Below are 22,242 nucleotides of genomic sequence, written 5' to 3'. Positions count from 1 at the left end.
ATACTTCTGAAGCAAAGTTGGGTCCTTTTTTAGCCTCTTTCCTAGAAGGTCTAATCGATGCTTGGCCATCGTGTAGTTATTGGGCAGTTGTGGTGGATGTTCTTTGAACGGGATAGGAAGTGTGTAATGACCTTCCTCTTTGACTGCTTGTTTGTTCCATAGGGCCACAACCTGCTCATCAACTACTGACTGCGAATCATGGTTCACATGGACTGGATCATCCAATTTCCAAAATCTTTCAACTGCTTGTTGTAGAGAATGGTCAGTTCGAATAAAATTGGCAGAAACAGATGTAGAGCCATCAGCTACTGGTCCATGGAGTGTCCATCCCAAGCCAGTAAGAATTGCATATGGTTCGCCAGACTCACCACAGCATGTGTCACGAGGAGCAAGTATGTCTGGTTGATCTAGACCTATTAACAGGTGAACCTCATCAGCTAAATCAGCATCAGGTAGACTGATTTCATCCGCAATTTCCCGCAGATGCGGCCACTTAAACAGCTCCTGCTGTGTGACTAGGCTGTCGAGACTTATGTTCAAGTGATCTCGACAGAGCACTCCTTTCATCAGGAAAGAGTTCCTTTGTTGAGCATCTTCAACTCGTAGATCCACTGCTAAGGTGACTACATTGAGGTTTTTGGTCTCCATAGTGTTCAGCTTTATGTTCATTTTGCGTGATTCCAGTTTAAGAGCATTAACTAGCTTCTTAGACACGAAGGTCCCATTTGAGCCACTATCAAGCAAAGCAAAGACATTCATAGAGAATCGTTTATGTCTGTCTGAAACTACTACAGGCAAAATGGGAAGAGCAATCTTCTTTTGACTGACTTCACTGCATTTTCTGGTAGCATGTGCTTGAATGGCTTGTGGCGGGTCAACAGCTGGTTCATCTTCCGTAGCTTGATTAGTAGATTGGCTTTTGTCGTTGTCAGAAGCTACGATGGCAGAGTGTAGCCAACTGTTGTGTTTTTTCCCACATCCAGGCACTTTGCATACCCAGCTGCGAGAACAGATTGTGCTCCGATGACCCTTCATAAAGCAGTTCAGGCAGAGTTGCTTTCGCTGAACAAAGGCCAAACGTTCTTGAACAGACAAAGCTCTGAAAGCTTGACACTGGTTCAGGAAATGTCCGTCAGCGCACTTTGGACATTTAAATCTTGAAGTTATCTTTGGTGTAGATGATATGGTGGATTCATTAGTAACTGACACGGTTGCAAATGTCTGCCTTTTCTTATTGAAGCTTGACTTAGCATTTGATTTGTAACTCGCGGGAGAATTTCGACTGGCAGGTGTAAGAAGATTCCCAAAGATAGGATCAGCTCTCTTAGTGGCTTCAGATTCAACAAGACTGACTACATCGTCCAACTTTGGTAAACGTCCAGATTTGATTATCTCATAATTTATTGTGAGCCATATTTTTTTTATGTCTTCAGGCAGCTTTTCTACAATCTGTAGCAAAGTGCGTCCACCATTGAGCTCATCCTCACACTTCATTGCTTTTAGAGTATCTCGGCAGCTACGCAAAATGTCTGCAAAGCTTTGCAACTGCTTGTTGTCTTTAACCTCTTTGTGATTGAGCACCTTGTCGACCCATGCTTGTGATATTGCATATGAATTGCCAAAACGTCTTCTCAGAATAGTCATGGCTTCTGCATAGCCCAGGCTAGAATCAGGATTGTACAAACAGTGCGAGATAGCATCTCTAGCTTGACCGACAGTGTACTGATGCAGACGAGTGAGTTTTTCTTGATCTGGCACTGTCTCTTTGTCAATCACTGAGGAAAACAATCTGATGAACTGCCAGTACTTTAAGGGTTCACCATCGAATTTGATTATGTCAACAGGTGGTAAGTGCATGGAATCAATGTGTGACTGATACTGTTGCCTTGACAGCTCCAGTAGTTGACATAAAGAATTCTCGTTTACTGCTGAGAATGATGGATGAAAGTTAAAGGATGGGTTACCTGAGACAGGAGTTGAGAAATCTTTGTTTATTGTCGTTAACTCAGCCTTTCGTCTATTTTCTTCCATCTCAGCATCTTTGAGTTTCAGTAAGCCTTTTAGTCCATCCATTTCAAATTCAGCTTGCTGAAGTTGTAGTTTAAACTGTGCACGCAGACGTTCTTCTTGTTGAGCTAAAAGCACAGAGAACTCTTCATTTTCTTTCTGTCTTAGATTCTGTAGCTCTTGAAACTGGGTAGATAGTTGGTCTACAGGAGACATTTGCGGTTTAACAGCATCATCAAGCATTTGCTGTTCCTCTTGGAAGTTTGATGCATCATGAGATTCCATTGATTGCTTAAAGTCTTCAAACCAGCTTACCACTGTGTGCTGTAAGTCTTGCACATCCCGCAGGACTGATGTTAAATAGCCTTTAGAAGCATCTAGGTCATCATCATCTTCTAATGTTTTATGATACATGTCATGGACCTCATGAAACCGCATAACAGCCTGATCCAAAGCAGCAAGTTTCATCTCTACCTCTTTAGGCTGATTACAGTTCATAGCGCTTGTAATCTGTGTCATCAAGCGTGTCACAGCAGCCTTTGCACCTCCACGTTGACGCTTGAAACCCTTTTGTTGTTGATCTGGGGTAGAACTTTCTTCTGTTTCTTGGTCCATGTTGTTATTAATTTTCTTTCTTCCTCGTGTTTGACTTTAATGTTACCCGTGAAATGATAACATTAACTTGGAACTTGATTTTGTTATTTATTCCACTAGTGCAGAACTCACACCGTACACATTTGTTGATTGGTTGTTGTTGTTTACTTGTAGTTTAGAAATTTCTCATGTTTGTACATGCATACAAGTGCGGTCAAACTGTAAACACAAAACAGTTCACAATTACTATTTAGCAATGTTCCACATATCACATTAAATTAAACATTATCACATGTGATGCAATATGAATTTCTGGAACAATCTCTCGTGTCACAGACTTGCATTCAACTTTGTTTACAAACTAAATGCAACATATTGCATGAATATTTCAACAAATAACATGATAAACAACATATGTCTACATAAACAGCAAACAGTATATGATATTAACCCTTTAGGCGCTATGGCGCTAATCGCAAATATCGATCTACATAGAGATAACTCTAGAAACCTCAGATTACTTAAACAGCACAAGAATTACTCACCACGCTGGGAATATACAGTTCAAATTATAGTTTCAATCTGCAATCATTATAGAAGTTCAACAAGCTTCAACATGAGAACAACATGCTTTTCTGTCTGTCTCTTTTTCAACTGCCTCTGCCCTTTCCGTCAGCTATCACATGAGCCACTGAAACAACGTTCTTAAAGGGGCAGCACCTAACACATGGCCTTGGGCCAGAAATGTTGAAGGGTGCGTTTTCTTTAATTGATGCGTGCCTGGTCGAGGCAGAGAACCTCCACTGCCTCCAGAAGTAAATAAAGCATGTCAATTTTAAAGTGGTATCAGCATTTATGGGTAGCCTTGACAAAGTAATAGTCTTTATGGTTTACTGAGTAAACCACTTTGCACAATATAGATGTGATTTAACCCTTGTGTTGACTTAGGGTGAAATTGACTCGTTTTAATTTTTTTTTATATCAGAAAATATGGGACGTAAAAATAAACACTGAAAATGTGTAAAAGAAATAATTTAAAACGTTGGAAAAAGCCAGAACAAACTGTGAAAAAATGGCGTCAAACGTTGAAGAAAGTGTTTTTTTTCTCAAGGTTGACGAGAATACAACACAAGGGAGAAAACATAGTTTGCTAAATACATGTTAAGTTAAACCATTTGAATGTATGGAAAGTCTTGGTTTTGGACTGAGAATGTATCAAAGCATCAAAGTTATAAAGCAATTTTCTTTATTTGTAATTGTGAGTACATTTTTCTTGGGGATCAATACTTTTACTGAATTACGGGACCTGTGTACTTCACCACTCTGCTGGTATAATTTACATTTCATATTGGTAAAACACTACTATTGCTTCTGCCATTAAATGTAAGAAGTCTATACATTTCCCAAAACTTCATAAAACTTTGATTTAATTATCAGTATTTTATTTACCTGATCAACTACCAAGAAAATTCATCAACCAATCAAGATGGGCGCTTTCACATGCAAACAATGAGACCTCCAGAATAACAGAATTAAGTTCTTCTTGCTCTTCTTTTGTTTTTAAAGTTCTCAACTACTGCTCTCTGCAGTCTAGCTTTTTTAATTTTTTTACGGTAACCATGTAAAGGGGTAATTTTCCTTTTTCTGGACACAGCAGTGACTTTTCCAAAAGCCAGCTTGTGTGCTCTTTGGATGGTATTGTACAGTTCAGGGGTATGTTCAAATGCTTCGGACTTGCTCCACTCTAGTAGGTCTGATAACATGGACTGTATGGGAGGATTCCCATGGGAGGCTTCAGACACTGGTGCATTTTCTTTGGGGTCTGTGAGAATGTCTTGAGGCTTGAGGACATGCGTGACATGTATGCAAACACATCTTTCTCCAAAACTATTAGCAATGCATGTGCACAAAGTCGGAGTTTTCCTATTCACAATACTCATAGTCCCATCACTATTGAAGATGGTTATTTCATCTTCAGTCTGCTGATAGAGACGGAGGCTGATGATTTCTAGCGCTTTTTTTATTCCGCATTTTTTCAATGTCAATACCTCTCCTGCCTACCTCCATCTTCACCAAGAGAAGATGTTTGCATATGTTTCCCATCCGGAAATTGGTGCATTCACACGTGAAGTGTAACAAGTTAACTTTGTAGGCTGTGTTGGTCGACTGTGACGGCACAAAGCACTGCCCCGCTTCTATGTCCAAATCTTTGCCAACACCATTTTTAAATAGCAGCGCAGCAGCCTGGTGAGCAGTAGAGCTGGATAATGTCAGTCGTCCTGCTTCGCTGAGGCCATCCATGTAGCTGCAGTAATGAAAAACAAGACACAAATTTGGAATTACAGTAAAATAGTAGCCTTTTGCCTCAGATAGGACAGTGGGGAGCGACAGGACACCAGTGTGTGAGAGTGTGCCCTAGCTAGCTGCAACACAGGTAAGGGCACCATCACAAACTTTTAAATGGCACACATTTTGCATATTCTGACTGGATGGCCAATAACTTATGCAATACCATAAACTCATAACCATACAGTATATTGGCCCTTATTGTTGGATAGATTTTAGCTAAATGCAAGTTTCATTGTGTAGTCATTGCCATGGTGATGGTTTTCTAGTGCAACAGCTCCATAAAAAAAATTAATTCACTGTTAAGACTGTGAGAGGGTGGCAAGCTTCATGAAAGTAGCTGCGTCTCATTTTATTTTATTCTATAACAGGCTGAAATAGCCATTTGGCAAAATTGACATTCCCTGTTAGAGAGATTACTAACCTGTAATACTTTTCTACATCTCCACATAGCAAAAGCAGAAGTTGGTCGACTCTTCGGTTTGCCTGGCAAATACTCTGATCCCAATATGAAAACAAATTTTAAATATTATTGGCAAATTTAAGTAAAATACCTTTCAGCCTTGTTGTTTGTCTCACTGCTGCAGTGATAGAACGTTCTGCCAAAGTTTACCCACAGCTCCGCATAGGTAAACCAATTTGTCTTCAGATAGGTTGTTACATGGGGACTATCCAAAAAGGTGTCGATCTCACTGCATTTCTTGGCAGATACATTGAGAAACTCTTCCTCCTTAGGGGAAAACACATTTAATCTGAGATGCTTATATACAAACCTTAAAAAGAAAAAGCATAAATAATTGTAAACTCACTAGTATGTACACTACAGAATGCATAATTTGGTCAGGACCACTTAGTTGCACTGGGGTTATGAATGTAAGAAAATATAGTACCGTCAGACATGCTTTCATTGATGCCATGGCATGAATGACCACATTTCTTTGTCAGGTGACCTCCATCTGTCTTCACAAGCCACCGGTTAACAGCCTGTAACAGCATAAATTGCTTCAGATGCACATTAGGGTATGTTATTTCACCCAGTCACGTGGCAGTTAATTTCCATTGCTTGGCCAAAAGGGAGTTTATGTTATTGTACTGCAATGTAACTCTGTATATATCCCAAATTTTCATGTTTCATGCAAGTAGAATTCAGGATTTGAAATAAGCATGTACTGCAAACTGTAAGTATTTATGTCACAACCACCTGCAATTACACTGCAGACCACTAGGTGATTGCCCTTAAAGAGGGGGGGGGGGTGGAAATGCTATTTCATGCATACTGAGTTTTTTTACACTGTTAAAAGAGTTGGATTCCCATGCTAAACATGGACAAAGTTTCAAAAATTAAGTTGTATGTTTGAAGGAGTATTTTTGTTCCAAAAATACTTCTTCCGGTTTGTCACAAGTTTCGGAAAGTTTTTTTCGAGTATGGCTCTGTGTGACGTTAGATGGAGCAGAATTTCCTTATATGGGTCCTGAGGCACTTCTGGCGGAAGAGCGCGCTCCCGTATAGCGAGGCTGAGCACAGACATTTCACTGATCAGAGCGATTCACTGATCAGAGCGAGAGCGTCGCGAAAAGTCACAAAAGAAGTGTGTTTCTGTTTGCCAGGGTAAGACAACCCTGCACAGATCACCAAAAAAAAAAAAAAAAAACGCATTAAGGGACCAGTGGATGGAGTTTATTTTTACAGAGCATCAACGGAGTTGTGCAAGTGTTTTTGTTTGTTCCCTGCATTTCGAAGATGCTTGTTTTACAAACAAGGCCCAGTTTGAAGACGGATTTGCGTATCGTTTATTTCTTAAGGATGATGCAATCCCAACGAAAAAGTCACGATTGTGTGTTGGAACCGCAGTCGGTGAGTAAAACTGCTTAAAATATCTCTGCCTCCTTGTTAGTGCGTCCCCTCCCATGCCGGAGACCCGGGTTCGAGCCCCGCTTTTTGGAGTTATGAAGGATGCAGTACTACTCTATAGGTACTCAAGATTAACAGGATATTGAGTGAAAACGAGCATTTCACCCCCCCTTTAAATATACAGTACAGTTAAAGATTACACTTGTTTACACACCCACCACAATGTCAACTGCACAACATTGTAGATTTAAATGTCACAAATAGTGATATTGTATATTCATCGACTTACCTGAAGCACATGGAACCAACAAAGGAGAAGCTTTGCATTTGGGAAAATGCTTTTAATAGCATTAAGCACTCTCAAGTCACGGTCCATCACTGACCTGTAACATTGAAAAAGAAACAAAAGAGGAAAAAGTTGCACCACACCCAAAAGCATACATTAGACAAAGTGTATTGTATACAGTGTAAACATTGTATCAAGAAAATTTAGAATCGTGAGTTAAGAACCTAGTGAGATCCAAAATTCAAAAGCTGTAGCTCAGTGCAGTAGTATTTTCAGATTCAAAGTCAAACATGCATATTTCCTGTTGTTCCAATTACAAAGAAAAGAATAAATACAGTATAACATAAATAATGCCAACATTTGACTGACCTTGGATAGAAGCTTGGGTTACTCAATTGAAGCTTCTGTAGGCAGAGGCTTACTGTTGCAGTACTTTCCTTGCTCAGGATAAAATAGGCAAATGGCACGCCTCTTCCAGTCTTGTTTATCATTAACAGTGCATAAAATGCATACCCGTAGGCTGTTATGCCTTTGTATGAAGCATCCATGAAAACCATTGGATGAGGGTTCTCTTCCAAAAGTTGTTTTTGAAATGGTGTTTGTACAACTAAAATGAATGGTTGTTCATTGTGAAGTGGCTGATAAAAACAGATGTTGTCTCTGAGTTCCATGGAAACCAAATGGTCCACACTGACAGAATCACTGTCACCCACACCTCTGAGGTTTTTCTTTAAAAGCCTAATGTCATTAGGGGTTAAGTAAAACCGGCTGTCTTTTTTGTCCACATGCCCATTTTGTTGAGCCCAATCATAGCTTTTTATTAAGATCTCAGAAGTAGAACAACCCTGTTGAAACCATATTTCAATGAGGGAATGCAGGTCTGGGTGGATGTGGTTTTTCTCTTTAGAATTAGCCTCGTCATGGCCAGTGTGCTGTAGCATCTTTTGGATTATGGCACCTGATATTCCGGCATCTGTGATGACTTTGAAAGAGATGTATGCCTTGCAAGAATTGGCCCGAGTTTGTGTGGCTTCTCCATTACTTTTGCCTGCAGCGTGATTCCCACGGTCACAGCCATAGTAATAATAGTCCTGCCGGCGGCAGACTGGGGGTCTGAAGTAGCAATGCTCCTTCTCCTGCACTTCTTTAATGTAACCCTCCATGAACTCCTTGGCATCCCCCCTAATAACAACATCTTGGTTGACCCTGGAGTCATGTGGCTTCTTCAACCGTTTTTTAACACCATTCACCCAATGTGTCGCCATATTCTGAATTTAGACAAGACACTATACTTGAACATTTTTGGAGAAACACAGGCTAAACATCAAACTGATCGGTCCTGATAAATATTTAACTAACATAGTCGAAGAAGAAGAAGAAGTTTTTTCATCTTCTCTTTTCTATTTTACAAGTCTTGGCTGCATTCATCTCTCCCCTGACTTTTTCGCTTGATGGAAATTTGAGCCCTCAATAAAGTTTTCCAGGCAGCGCTGCATATTATACAAACTACTAATATACTAAATAATACATAAAAAATATGACTTCTGCCCTGAGACCAGAGAAGACAGCTGACTCCCTTTTGTCCAACTATGTTGCCCTGAGAACAGAAAAATGACTTCTGCCCTGAGACCAGGAGAGTTTCACCATCCTGCCCTCAGAACCACTTCTGCCCTGAGACCAAGAGAGATTCGCCGTCCTGCCCTCAGACCACTTCTGCCCTGAGACCAGGAGGGATTCACCGTCCTGCCCTCAGACCACTTCTGCCCTGAGACCAGGAGGGATTCACCGTCCTGCCCTCAGAGACCACTTCTGCCCTGAGATCAGGAGAGATTCACCGTCCTGCCCTCACACCACTTCTGCCCTGAGACCAGGAGGGATTCACCGTCCTGCCCTCAGACCACTTCTGCCCTGAGACCAGGAGAGATTCATCTGCCCTGGGACAAAATTGTGGGAAACCTATGGAATGCCAAAGCTGACTTTATTATATATAAAAAAATACATAAATATAAGAAGAAATTAAAAAAAGTACAAATAAATATTTATACTTTTATTACCTTATTTATGTATAATTGTATTTTTCACACTTTTATTTATTTATACATTTGTTTATTTCCACATATATTTATTTCCACATTTCTCTGTCCGTATGCTAATGAGGGGGGCATGTTTTACCTCAGACATCATCAATCGAGCTCAGAGTGGCAGTGCTGAAGCTTTGAGGCCACAGTGACACCCTGTATAAATAAATCTTGTGGAAATAAATAAGTTGAAATAAATAAATGTGTGAAAAAAAAACAATTTTATATAGGAATAAGAAATGTTATATTTGTACTTTTTTTTACATTTCTTTGTATATTTACGTATTTTTGCTCTTTTACATTTCTTCGTATATTTCAGAATCAGAATCAGAAAGAGCTTTATTGCCAAGTATGTTTGCGCATACAAGGAATTTGTTTTAGTGACATAAGCTTCCAGTACACAGAGACACCAACACACAGACAAAAAAAAAAAAAAAAAGTAGCCAAATAAATAAGTGTATAAACAATTGTGCTATAAATGATAATGGGATAGGATTGAAAAAGATGCAGGGATGTACTAGGATGGAGGGGTAACAAATAAATATAAGGATGTTGTAATTTTGTTTGCATAAGCATAAGTGGGGAACATTTAACTGTTCATGAGGTAGATTGCCTGGGGGAAGAAACTGTTTTTGTGCCTTGCTGTTCTGGTATTTGCGGCTCTGAGACGCCGGCCAGATGGCAAAAGTTCAAAAATGGGGTGACTTGGATGTGAGGGATCCAGAGTGATTTTATGAGCCCTTTTCCTCACTCTGGATGTATACAGTTCTTGAAGGGTGGGCAGGGGAGCACCAATAATCCTTTCAGCAGTCCGAACAGTTCTCTGTAGTCTTCTGATGTCCGATTTTGTTGCTGAGCCAAACCAGACAGTTATAGAAGTACACAGTACAGACTCAATGACGGCTGAGTAGAACTGTTTCAGCAGCTCCTGTGGCAAGTTAAACTTCCTCAGCTGGCGAAGGAAATACAACCTTTGTTGGGCCTTTTTTACAATGGAGTCAATGTGGTTGTCCCACTTCAGGTCCTGAGAGATGGTGGTTCCCAGGAATCTGAATGACTCCACTGCAGTCACAGGGCTGTTCATGATGGTGAGTGGGGAAAGTGCAGGTGGGTTTCTCCTAAAGTCCACGATCATCTCCACTGTTTTGAGCGTGTTCAGCTCCAGGTTGTTAAGACTGCACCAGACAGCCAGCTGCTCAACCTCTTGTCTGTAAGCAGACTCATCACCGTCCTGGATGAGGCCGATGACTGTAGTGTCATCTGCGAACTTCAGGAGCTTGACAGAGGGGTCTTTAGAGGTGCAGTCGTTGGTGTAAAGGGAGAAGAGCAGAGGGGAGAGAACACATCCCTGAGGGGCGCCAGTGTTGGTGGAGCAGCTGTTTGATGTGAATTTCCCCAGTCTCACTAACTGTTGCCTGTCTGTCAGAAAGCTGGTGATCCACCGACAGATAGAGCTAGGAACAGAGAGCTGGGTCAGTTTGGTCTGGAGGGTTGTTGGGATGATGGTGTTGAAAGCCGAACTAAAGTCCACAAACAGGATCCTCACATAAGTCCCTGTTTTGTCCAGATGTTGCAGGATGAAGTGCAATCCTATGTTGATTGCATCATCCACAGACCTGTTTGCTCGGTAAGCAAACTGCAGGGGGTCCAGTAAGGGTCCAGTGATGTCCTTCAGATAACCCAGAACCAGTTTTTCAAACGACTTCATGACGACAGATGTTAGAGCCACAGGCCTGTAGTCGTTAAGTCCTGTTATCTTGGGTTTCTTTGGGATGGGGATGATGGTGGAGCGTTTGAAGCAGGAGGGTACTTCACACAACTCCAGGGATCTGTTGGAGATCTGTGAAAAGATGGGGGCCAGCTGGTCAGCACAGATTTTCAGACAGGCTGGTGTAACACCATCTGGGCCTGGTGCTTTTCTTCTTTTGTTCTTCTTGAAGACCTGGCGCACATCATCTTCACAGATTTGAAGAGCAGTAGGTGTGGAACGGGGGATTGCAGGAGGTGTTAATGGTTGTGCAGGGAGATGGTCAGAATGGGTGTTGGGGGTTTCAAATCTGCAATAAAACTCATTCAGGTCGTTAGCAAGCCGTTGATTAGCCTCAGTGCAAGGGGATGGTGTCTTGTAGTTTGTGATGGCCCTCAGTCCTCTCCAAACTGAAGTTGAGTCGTTGGAAGAAAACTGGTCTTCCAACTTTTTAGCGTAGGTCTTTTTAGCCGCTCTGATCTCTTTGTTCAGTGTGTTCCTGGCCTGATTGTACAAGACCCTGTCCCCATTTCTGTAGGCATCCTCTTTGGCCTGACGAAGATGTCTGAGTTTTACTGTAAACCATGGCTTATCGTTGTTGAATGTTAAATAAGTCCTGGTAGGAATGCAAACATCCTCACAGAAACTAATATAGGATGTTACAGTCTCTGTGAGTTCGTCCAGATCGGTGGTAGCAGCTTCAAAAACACTCCAATCAGTGAGGTCAAAACAAGACTGTAAATCCTGCTCCGTTTCGCTGGTCCATCTCTTCACAGTCCTTACTACAGGTTTAGCAGATTTAAGTTTCTGTTTGTAGGATGGTATAAGATGAATCAGACAGTGATCAGAATTTCCCAAAGCTGCTCGTGGAACAGAGTGATATGCGTCCTTTATTGTGGTGTAGCAGTGATCCAATATATTACTGTCTCTGGTGGGACATGTAACATGCTGTCTGTATTTTGGCAGTTCACGGGAAAGATTGGCTTTATTAAAGTCCCAGAGAATGATTAAAACAGAGTCCGGGTGTTGTTGTTCTGTCTCTGTGATCTGATCAGCGAGTTTCTGTAAAGCTGAGCTCACGTGCGCTTGCGGATGGATGTAAACACTAACCAGAATGAACGAATGAAACTCCCGCGGCGAATAGAACGGCTTGCAGTTGACAAACTGCATTTCTAGATCAGGACAGCACATCTTCTTTAACACAGTTACATCTCTACACCACCGCTCATTGATGTAAAAGCATGTCCCGCCGCCGCGCGATTTCCGAGTAGACTCTGATTCGCGATCCGCTCTGAACAGCTGAAAGCCCGGCAGATGGAGCGCGCTGTCCGGTATGGCGTCATTCAGCCAGGTTTCCGTGAAACACAGAGCAGCAGAGTGAGAGAAATTCTTATTTGTCCGAGAGAGCAAAAGGAGTTCGTCTGTTTTGTTAGGTAGAGAGCGGAGATTTGCCAGATGGATGCTAGGCAACGGCGTTCGAAATCCGCGCTTCCTGAGTCTGACGAGCGCTCCCGCTCGCTTCCCCCGTCTGCGCGTCCTGAAGCGCTTGATCAGCGCCGCCGCTCCTCCGATAACAACGTTCAGTAAAACGTCTGAATAATTTAAATCTGGTAAAAGATCTTGTGGTGTGTTCTGCCGAATGTTCAGCAGTTCATCCCTGGTGAAACTGATGGTGTTTGTTAAACAAAAAACAGGAAAAACGAACAAAAACAGTACAAACACTGGAGAGCCAAGCACCGAAGCAGCCATGCGCGGCGCCATCGAGTACTAGTACTTTATGCATTTATTTATTTAAAATAAAGTCAGCTTTGGCATTCCATAGGAAACAGTCTCTGCCTTGGGACCAGATGATATGAAGAAAAGCCAAATTTATAAATTAGACTGACTTCTGCCCTGAGACCAGGAGGGATTCACCTGCCCTGAGACAAAATTGTGGGAAACGATAGTCTCTGCCCTGGGACCAGATGAGACTAAACAGTCATGAAGAAAAGCCAAATTTATAAATTAGACTACAACTCCCTAAATAGTCATTAATTTTTTGAATAGGAGAACAGTAACGCTTATTGCAATGTACTTTCTAGCTCACCGGAGTAGCTTGACTAGCTAGCTTAGCTAGCGCTTATGGTTTACATGTAAGTTATGTGCACACACTAAAAAGTTGACGTTTTTCTGAATTATCTTGTTCTTCTACATTTTTGTGATAAGAACCGCTGGCAACTGTTACTGCAACATTTTAATGCAAGCTACAACACTAACTTGCTTCTGAAACAGTAGGCTAGCCTACCCTTAAGCTACAAGCTGCACCATTATACTATGATTTCGAGGGCAGAAAGAAAATCACACATAGTGCTAACTGTTACATACAATGCTCTATTTTCAAGGAAATTACGGTTTTGTTTTTACAAACTTACTTTGAAATGATAACCAGTTCCAGTTGACGTTCCTCTTGCCTGCTCACCGCAGATAATCAGTTCCTAATTGCCTGCCCACACACCGGTGTGAATAATATTTGCGGGAATTTTCAAAATGGTGGCCCCGCCTCTGCAATTCTCTCCCCTCTTGCGATTGGTTGTCAGATTGAACCAATCACAAACGTTTCTGCCCTCAGGACAACTTTGAGTCAAGAAAATTCCCACCTGCACAAGAACCAAGCAAGATGACCAACCAACTTCACACAACAGCTTCAACATTAACACCACTAGAACAATTATTTACAATTTCAATTCAAAGAAGAGAAATTTGGTGCAAAGTGTGTTGTTCGTAATGGAAATGCAATGCTGGACATCACATGTAAACCCAGGAGATCAAGTTAAACACTTCCATTGACTTCACCCACCCAGCAGAACCAGACTGAAATTCCTAAGGGGGGGGGGGGGGGGGGCTTTAAACCTCTGTCTTCACAGAACATCCCTTTGTCAGAGAATGGCAAAGAAACTTCTTTTGTACAGATATATGGACCAGAATGAACTCAAAAAGACTTATAAATGAATCAGTCCATCGCTTCACTCCATATTCATTTATGTGTAACCCACACATTTGACTATCATGTTATAATCACTGATTGTGTATGTTTTTTTAATGTCTTTTGATAACTATAGGATACATAGTCATGTCTAGTATTGATATAATCAAATCTGCTTGCTTGATATTGTCCAGACAATAATTTATTTGTCCCATGTATCATATTCGTGTAATAGGAATCATATCCAAAATTAAACCCTGCAAGGACCACATGCTTGGTAAGATAAACAAATGATTTATGATACCCCCGAGCCAAGACAATATCTGATTGGTCAAGACAATATTTGAGGTGTGGCCAACAGGCCAGTTTAAAAACAGAGGACACCATGAAATCTTGCTTTTAGTCTCTGGCTTTTAGTCTCTGCTATTAGTCATGCCTGCTCTTAGCTTTTAGCTTGTAGCTTTGCTACCTAGCTTTAGCTTTTAGTCTGTTTTTAGTCTCCAGCTATGCTGCTGCTATTAGCCATGTCTGTTTCTAGTCTCTAGTTATGCTTCTGCTAGCTTGTAGCTTCTAGCCATGCTGTTTAGTCATCACTGTTCTTTGAGCGCGGTTCCAGCGTGCTTCGGCCTGCAAGCCTGCTGCTACTTAGCCACGATGAGAAGGAACACAACCTTGTCTCGTCAAACTTTATTTCTTTTCTTTTCCGTTTGAGAGTTTCGTGTTCTGAGTTAAGTTTTGTAATGTCGACCTCGTCTGCGCATTTCAACTCCAACCAGCCACACAACTCCAGCTTCAGTCAACGCCCCACCACGGGCTTCCCAAGACGTCACTTCAGCGACAGAACTTCCAGCCAATCAACGACCTTGGGATAGCCCTTTCACTGAGACTCTTTCACAGGAGATGCAAGTAACTTTACCTCCATTCTGTGACCTTTGCTGGTGTATCTAATATAATTTTAACCCCATTGAGGAACTCAATGCGAGGGCTAATTACGTGATTGATGGTTGTTCATGTCTATGCAATTTAACGTATTGCTATATTCTTGGGATTCCATATTTTCATTCTCTTAAACTCATCTTTTCCTAACTTTCGATCTTCCTGCAACTTGTGTGAATGTGTGAGTGCGTGCGTTTATGTGTTAGATTAGTTTATATGTCTTAGATTTATCTAATAAAGCCCTATTCATATTGAAAAGAGAAGTATCTTGTGTTTTGTGCTTACAAGTTAATGTCTTAAACTGCCGATCTTGTTACTGTGCTAATTGATAGTGTTTCACTATAGTTTGGATATTAGTATCCAGCACAGATTTGATGTTAAACGGCTCGTTCACTGAATCGCAGGGCATCCCAGTGACCAGCCGTGAAACAGTGATTCTGTTCAAATTCCCTTTAAAATCTTAAATGATTCCCTTTGAGCTAAATTGACCTGTTTCCCTTACATAATCAAACAATCTTAGAAACGAAACAATAATTAAATTCAAATACATTACTTTAAAAATCAAACTTGGAAACGTAACAATCGATTCACAAGTTTTAACAAATACACGCATAACTTTATGTGACAGCGTGTGGATTCGAACCTACAATTTCCTGAGTCTCTCGCACTTCTCTTCCTCCCTCTCTCCCTCCTTATACAGACAATTGTTTCCCAGATTTGGCGCAGTTAGGCAGCGTGTCAGTCTTATAATCTGAAGGTCGCAAGTTCAAGCCTCCCACGTTTCATGTGGGTTTCCCTGTGTCTCCTGGGGGCAAAAGGCCACAGCTCCTCTTCAGGGCAGGTGAAATTATCTTTTGTGGAAAACTGTGAGGTTCCAGGTAAATTCCCTGAATCTCATCCAGCGACATTGCGTGTAGGCCCGTGCCATCCTTTTATATACAATGAAGTCAAAATTCTGCATTCATGCTGACTAATGCTGCATGAAGGCAGTAATAGCATCCCTCTCATATTCCTGTGGCCCATTCCCACGACTCTCAGCCCCGCCCCAATCGTCACAAATGAGTTCCAAGTTTGAGAATAGCCCTAGACTGGTTCTTTCTCTCTCTCTCTCGCTCTCTCTATTTAACATCATTAGCTCAATAAAATACGTCTTCCTTCAGGTAGAATGAATGTTTTCCTGCTTGCTAAATGTTGGTCTCATGATCAATAAGTTGTATTCGCCTCAATCTGATTCATTAAATTCAAACAGCAGATGGTGAAGCTGCTTCAGTTAGCGGAGTCCCACGCGCTGTGAGGCGGGAACAGAAGACTCCGCTTGGTCTTAAAGCCTTCCTCAAACATCCACGATCACAAATAACAATGATTTTCATAAAATAATGATTCATTATTAATTGATTATTTGTTATTATCATTATGGTCTTGTGAAAATAATAATATGGGCTGCAAGAATATAATAAATACAAAGAGTAGTGCTGCTGAGTGCAGGCATGTTTCAGCCCAGTAACGCACCATTCCTCAGAGCCAAAACACAGACCGAATTCTGTTCAGCTGTAGGGGGTTGGGTTTTTGGGGTTAGTTATGTGTGGCTTGTGGGGGTTGATATAAAGGTGTGAATCTCTTGCTCTTTCATATGGACAGTGTATGAGGCTTTCAAAGTTGCTGAACCGGTTTATATAGGACTTTTGTTTTGGTTAAAGACTAAAAAATGGTCTTTCCCCACGTAAGATTTTTCTAGTTATAGTCCTTCATTTGTTATATTCAACTAATCAGAGGTTTATATTAAATTTACATAATCAAATCTTAATATATTCCGCGCTCAAGCACATGCATTAAGTTTGCCACAAAGTACATGCAGAAGTAGGCTAACAATTGTGAAAAATTTGAAATTGTAATTATTTATTAATAAACAAATGTTTTCTTGTCTGCTGCAAGATGAAATTCACAGTGCTCTCACCGACAGAGAAATGCAACATTCACAGATTGTTGAATGTTGAATATTAATGTGCCCTGTCATTAACGCGCATTTATACTTTATACTTTATAATATTAATTCACATTTTGCATTACAACAAACATTATTTTTACATGCAATTATCCGAAATGAAACCAAACAAGATTTGTAATGAAGATAAAAAAAATAAGAATAAAAGCTGCACATCTACCATCACACGTGCAGTGCAAATCTTGGACATATTTTACACACCTGCATTTAAATGCAGCTGCATTTTTTTTTTTCATTAAATAATATGAAAGCAAGTAGGGCTGGCTGATAAATCGATTTTATCAATTAACTCTAATTTGTAATTTACATCGGTTTGTTTGAATGAAAATTGGTTTTCTTTTTAACATCCACCAACGAACCACTCAGTTCTCCCGTAGTTCAGAGTGGCTCAACCCTCTACTGCGCATCTGACAGAGACACGCAGCCGAGCAAAGGATGAGCGGAGCGGGGTGATTCTGACTGGAGCCTCCATCACGAGTATTCGAATTCATGCCAACAGCCCGTAATATAACTGCATATTCAACAAGAATTCATGTTAAACATATTTAGCTATGGCTTGATCAGGTTATAATGACTGCAAGAGTCGAGCGGGATGTTAAAGGCTATATGAGTTTGTCTGTTTCTTTTACTGATTATTTTCAGGTTAAAGCATGATTTAAACAGATAAAGCACATTCACACGCAATCGCTTTAGCAATAATGCATTCAAACAAATTTAATCTTATAGTGCTACTACATTATCAGTAGGCTATTTGATTTTGAAATCTTGAAGAAATTAATTGATCTGTTTAGATAAAATAACCGACAAAAATGTACTGTTATTTTCCTCACAAACAAAATTTGCACAGCTGATCGGCTAGTATTAACAAAAAATAAATAATAATAAAAATAATATATAATAAAAAAAATAAAAAATAAAATAAAAGTTATTTCCAGCATTAAGGTAATAACATTACAGTTTTTAGCATCTTGTCTCAGTTATAAGTTTATAACTATATTAAAACTTGTTTTGAAAAATGTATTTGTCATTTTAATGTTGATTTTAAAATAAATTTAAATCATAAATCATATATATAATTTTTTTAGGCCATATGCTATCGCCCAGCACTAAAAGCAAGTAAAGAAGGCTCCCTTTAAAATCACTTATGTTGTCAGTTAATGAAGCTCTTTTTTATAATGAGAGAATTTGAGTTTAATCGTGAGGACGGTTTATTAATCTGTCCATTCTTTAGACTTTCAAAGATTTAGCTAAATCTTGCAGGTTTAATTCATTCGTTTCTTGTTTTAGGCTAATTAGGTATAATTAATGTGAACGAAATTATACAGTGCTTCACGTTTAAACATGCAACAATTTCTTAATCAGTTTACAGACAAATGTCTTTTGTTATCTGTCAAAATAAAGGACAGGTAACGAATAACAAAAATGCATGTTGTTTTATTAAAGGAATTTTTAAATATAAATTAAAATATAGACATAATAATATAAAAATATTGACATTGCATATTAATCCATGTAGCCTACCCCCCTAAAATAGGCTACAACTTTTAATGCTCAGATGCAAAGTAAACCACAATTTATTTTGAATAATATAACACATAATTTATATAATATAAATAATAATGCACACCTTTTAAATGTACAAAAATCTAAAATATGGTTTAATACCATGTAGCTTAGAGAAAATATAATCACAGGTTCAGGCACAGGCTTGACATTTATCCTGCTTGAATTCGTTCTAATAAATTCACATAACTTCATAAGTACCAAACTTTCATCTGTGAATATTACATTTTAATTATAGTAAATATTTTAACTATAGGCTTTTTCTTTCATTTTCTGTGACTGAAGCCGTCAAATGTAACACATCTGCGAGGCAAAACTGACGTCTATTTGCGAAAATGTGCTGTGATGCGCTTGTTTGATAACTTGTGGTTAAAGCGCCACTCAGCGGTTAAAAGCTGCAAATGCACTTTACAGACGCAGTTGCGGTGGTAAAAAGGGCCTTTAGGCTGTCTACTTAGTGTAACTTTCTTTTCAGCGAGTCTATATGGGTTGTTGTGACCAGTGAACTCGCGGCTATAAATTAACTTTTATTTCTGCAAAGAGCAACTTGGGAGTGGTGTCTGGTATATGCTGCACAGCTGAGGAATAAAAGTACTAAAGATTCTATGCTGAAAAGATCACCGCAAAGACAGTGATAGTGTTGGAAGACTATAGAGCTGTCTTTGGGCCGAGGCTGTGATATTCAGAGTTAGTACTGCGTCAGATCAGCGTACAGTTGAAAAGGATGGTGAGAGTTTATAGAAGTCCTTTGTGCTTATGTTTGATCATGTAGTTATAGTAGCTTCTTGAAAGGATGCTGTCACCATACTTCAGGGAAGTATTGGATTTGATTATAAGTATTTGGGGAGTTAGTGACTGTAGTTGTTATATTAACGACTGGTAGTTATTTGAATTGTCTGTGGTGAAGTCAGATTAGTATTTGGAATTTCCACACTGTCTTCAGATAAAAATAGAAAATAGGATACTCCATCTCCTTAAAAAAATTCACAAGATTATAAAATTTAGAATTGGTCAGTTCATTTTCTGCAAGATGTCACATTGTCTGGTTTGTGTTCCCTGGGTGCTGGGTCCTCCTTCCCCACAATGTCTGTCACCTTTTGAACTACATTTCCCACGATCCTTGTTTGCACTCAGCTGTCCCTGGTCACTAATCACTCAACCAATTCCCCATTAGCATTATCATTTCCCTGTGTATATATACCCTGTCTGTTTAGTATGTGTTACCGAGCCCTTGTATTTATCATGCCACTCCTGAGTTCTGTTCTTGCCAGTTTGTTTTGTGGCTGTTTTATGTTGGATTGCCATTTTGGTTTTGACCCCTGCCTGGATTGGATTTGTGGAACAGTATTTCCCTTAATAAAACTTACTGCAAGTGGATCTTCTATTCCTCTGTTTTTGTGTGGATTGTGACACAAGAAAGTAATCCCTTCAACTCTTCTCACTGCAGCTGAGCAGTTTTGATAGCATTTTTGAATGCTTCTGCTTTTTTATTTCTTAAAGCTGCTGTATGGCCATTACCATTGGCATGTCTAATTAATGTACATGTTTTGTAGCATTAGCTGGTAATCACTGCTGTACATTTAAAAAAAAAAAGGGTTGCTCATCATTCCATCATTTACTTGAAAATTACTTTGAAATTTATACTTTGCTTCAACTCGTTTTTTCTGTAGGTTTGGCTGCTTGTCAGCCTTTTGGGTCAAAAATTATAATTTTTGGATCATGATCTTTATTTTCCAAACTTGTCTTTCGCTTCAGCCATCAGGACATATTCAAACAACCCTCACCAAACTGTTTGATTCATTGTGTTTGGCCCAGTGTTGTAAAGATGCATGGGAAATATGCTGTCCATAACAGTAGAAAACAAGGAGAAATGCGCTGTCATGTTCAAACAATCAACAACATAATACGAATCCCATGCGAATATGGATTTAGAGCATCTAGGGACTTTGTGGGGTCTGAATTTCATGTGGTGCATTCGCACGGGATAAGCGAAGCATGTGATTTTACTCAAATTTACTAACTTATCTCTCAGATACCCATATGTCAAGGCTTTGAGAGTCCTGTTCTATGGTCCAGATGGATAAAAAAAAGTAGTTTCTTGAGCGGCGTCATTTACATTTCACCAGGTTAAAATCATATCTTTAAGCTTTATTTTTAACACATTAACCTCAAAACCTTTTCAGCTTTCCCTTTCTGCAAATTGTATGGTGTAGCAATATGATGACAGCACCCAAAATACTATCAAACACAACAACGCAGCTCCATTATTCACAAAAGATGCACAGGAAAAACCTCAAAAAATTATATACGACCAGCCAAATCCAGGCCAAATCACAAAGATGTCGATGCGCAAAGGACTAATGTTATCACAGGACCTCTGTGTTCGGCAAAGTAGGACTTTTGCTGGGCAATTTATTATTTTTTTTGGTTTGTTTTTTACAGGTTACAGACATGGATGATTTGCACAGGATTAAGATCACAGACAACTGCCTAAATTATTACAAATGACTGGAGGTCACCAGATAATACTAATCCTGTGCGAATAGGGTTTAAGCCTGGATGAGTTGAGTTTACATGAAACATTTTGAGGAAATTGGTTGGCCTAAAATAATAAAGTAATGTTTACTTGATAAACTTGAGTTTCATTTGAGTGAAAAACTTACAATAATTATTAGAATGGCTATTTTTTTTTAAGTTGAATAAACTAAGGCCTGGTTTCAGAAGTGGGCACAGTAGGGTTCCAAATATAAGAACTTAAATCAACCCAAAATGTAATGGTTCCCTTTCAAGGGAACTTCGAACTATGTCCTCTAGGGGGCACTATGGGGAACACCTCGTCATGACCCGTGTATGAAGCATACATTGAAAAAACTTTTTGGCCGGCGACAGTGTCTGACATCACTACCGGCACAACTATATATAAGTAAACACCAGCTCTCCACCTGATCGAGGTTAGGTCAAAACCTCTCACATAACAGTCTCCTATGCTGGACCTTCAATGTTTTTGGCTGGTTCTACCTTACTGATAGTCCAGACTAAAAGGATTCGCCCTTTAAGCGGTGCTCCAGCACAGGAGGGTGGGTGAGTATGTAACCCTTTCTGTATATACTAATGTGTATTAAATTGCTGGTGGTTATGTGTCTACCAATAAACTCTGTGAGTTTCCTTTGCAGTGCTCAGTTACAGTGTTTACTAACCACTCGTCAGCACCAGCCATCTGGCTTAATGTTACGGTATTAGGCAGCTGAGATTACAGGTTTCTGCGGGAGCCTCCATGATCATCAGGCCTGGCCCAGCACTGCAGGTCGCATCCAGCAGGAAGTGGAGGTGGCAGTTTCAGAAGTCTTCTTGTATTTGTTGTATCAGGTGATGTTCCCCTCACCAGAGGTTTGTAAAATTTTAGCTTGCCTCTCCTGTGTGTATTTATTTTGGCGATTCTCGTGGTAGTTCAGCAGTGCTCCCCTTTTCCATGAAGTGTTGCCTATGAGTGAGTGTGCTACTCTGAATTCTGAGTTCTCAGTTTTTTTTCCAGAGCGCTCCAGTATTATTTCCACAGATCGAGTTGATGACTCTCAAACATACTGTTTTGAGATGCACCATTCCATCTATGAGCTGCTCTATCAGAGTGCCACGAAAGCCCCTCCTTAGAACAGTATTTGAAAATACATAGTAAGTGTGCATGTGAAGTCTTTGCGCACTTTCTGAAATCCACATTGAGGTAAATTTGTACGCTAGTATTCTGCGTTCTTTCTAAAATCTTATATGGTAAAGACTGCGCGGTTGCTTCTTGCCCTTTCTTGAGTTGGTAAAATCCCTGTTGATCTTGGGCGCCACTCTACCTATGTATCCTCGGATACCAATCTAAACAG

The sequence above is a fragment of the Carassius gibelio genome, chromosome A4 (assembly GCF_023724105.1).
Source record: "Carassius gibelio isolate Cgi1373 ecotype wild population from Czech Republic chromosome A4, carGib1.2-hapl.c, whole genome shotgun sequence".
In the NCBI taxonomy this organism is placed as follows: domain Eukaryota; kingdom Metazoa; phylum Chordata; class Actinopteri; order Cypriniformes; family Cyprinidae; genus Carassius; species Carassius gibelio.
This window is presented reverse-complemented; position numbering follows the sequence as displayed.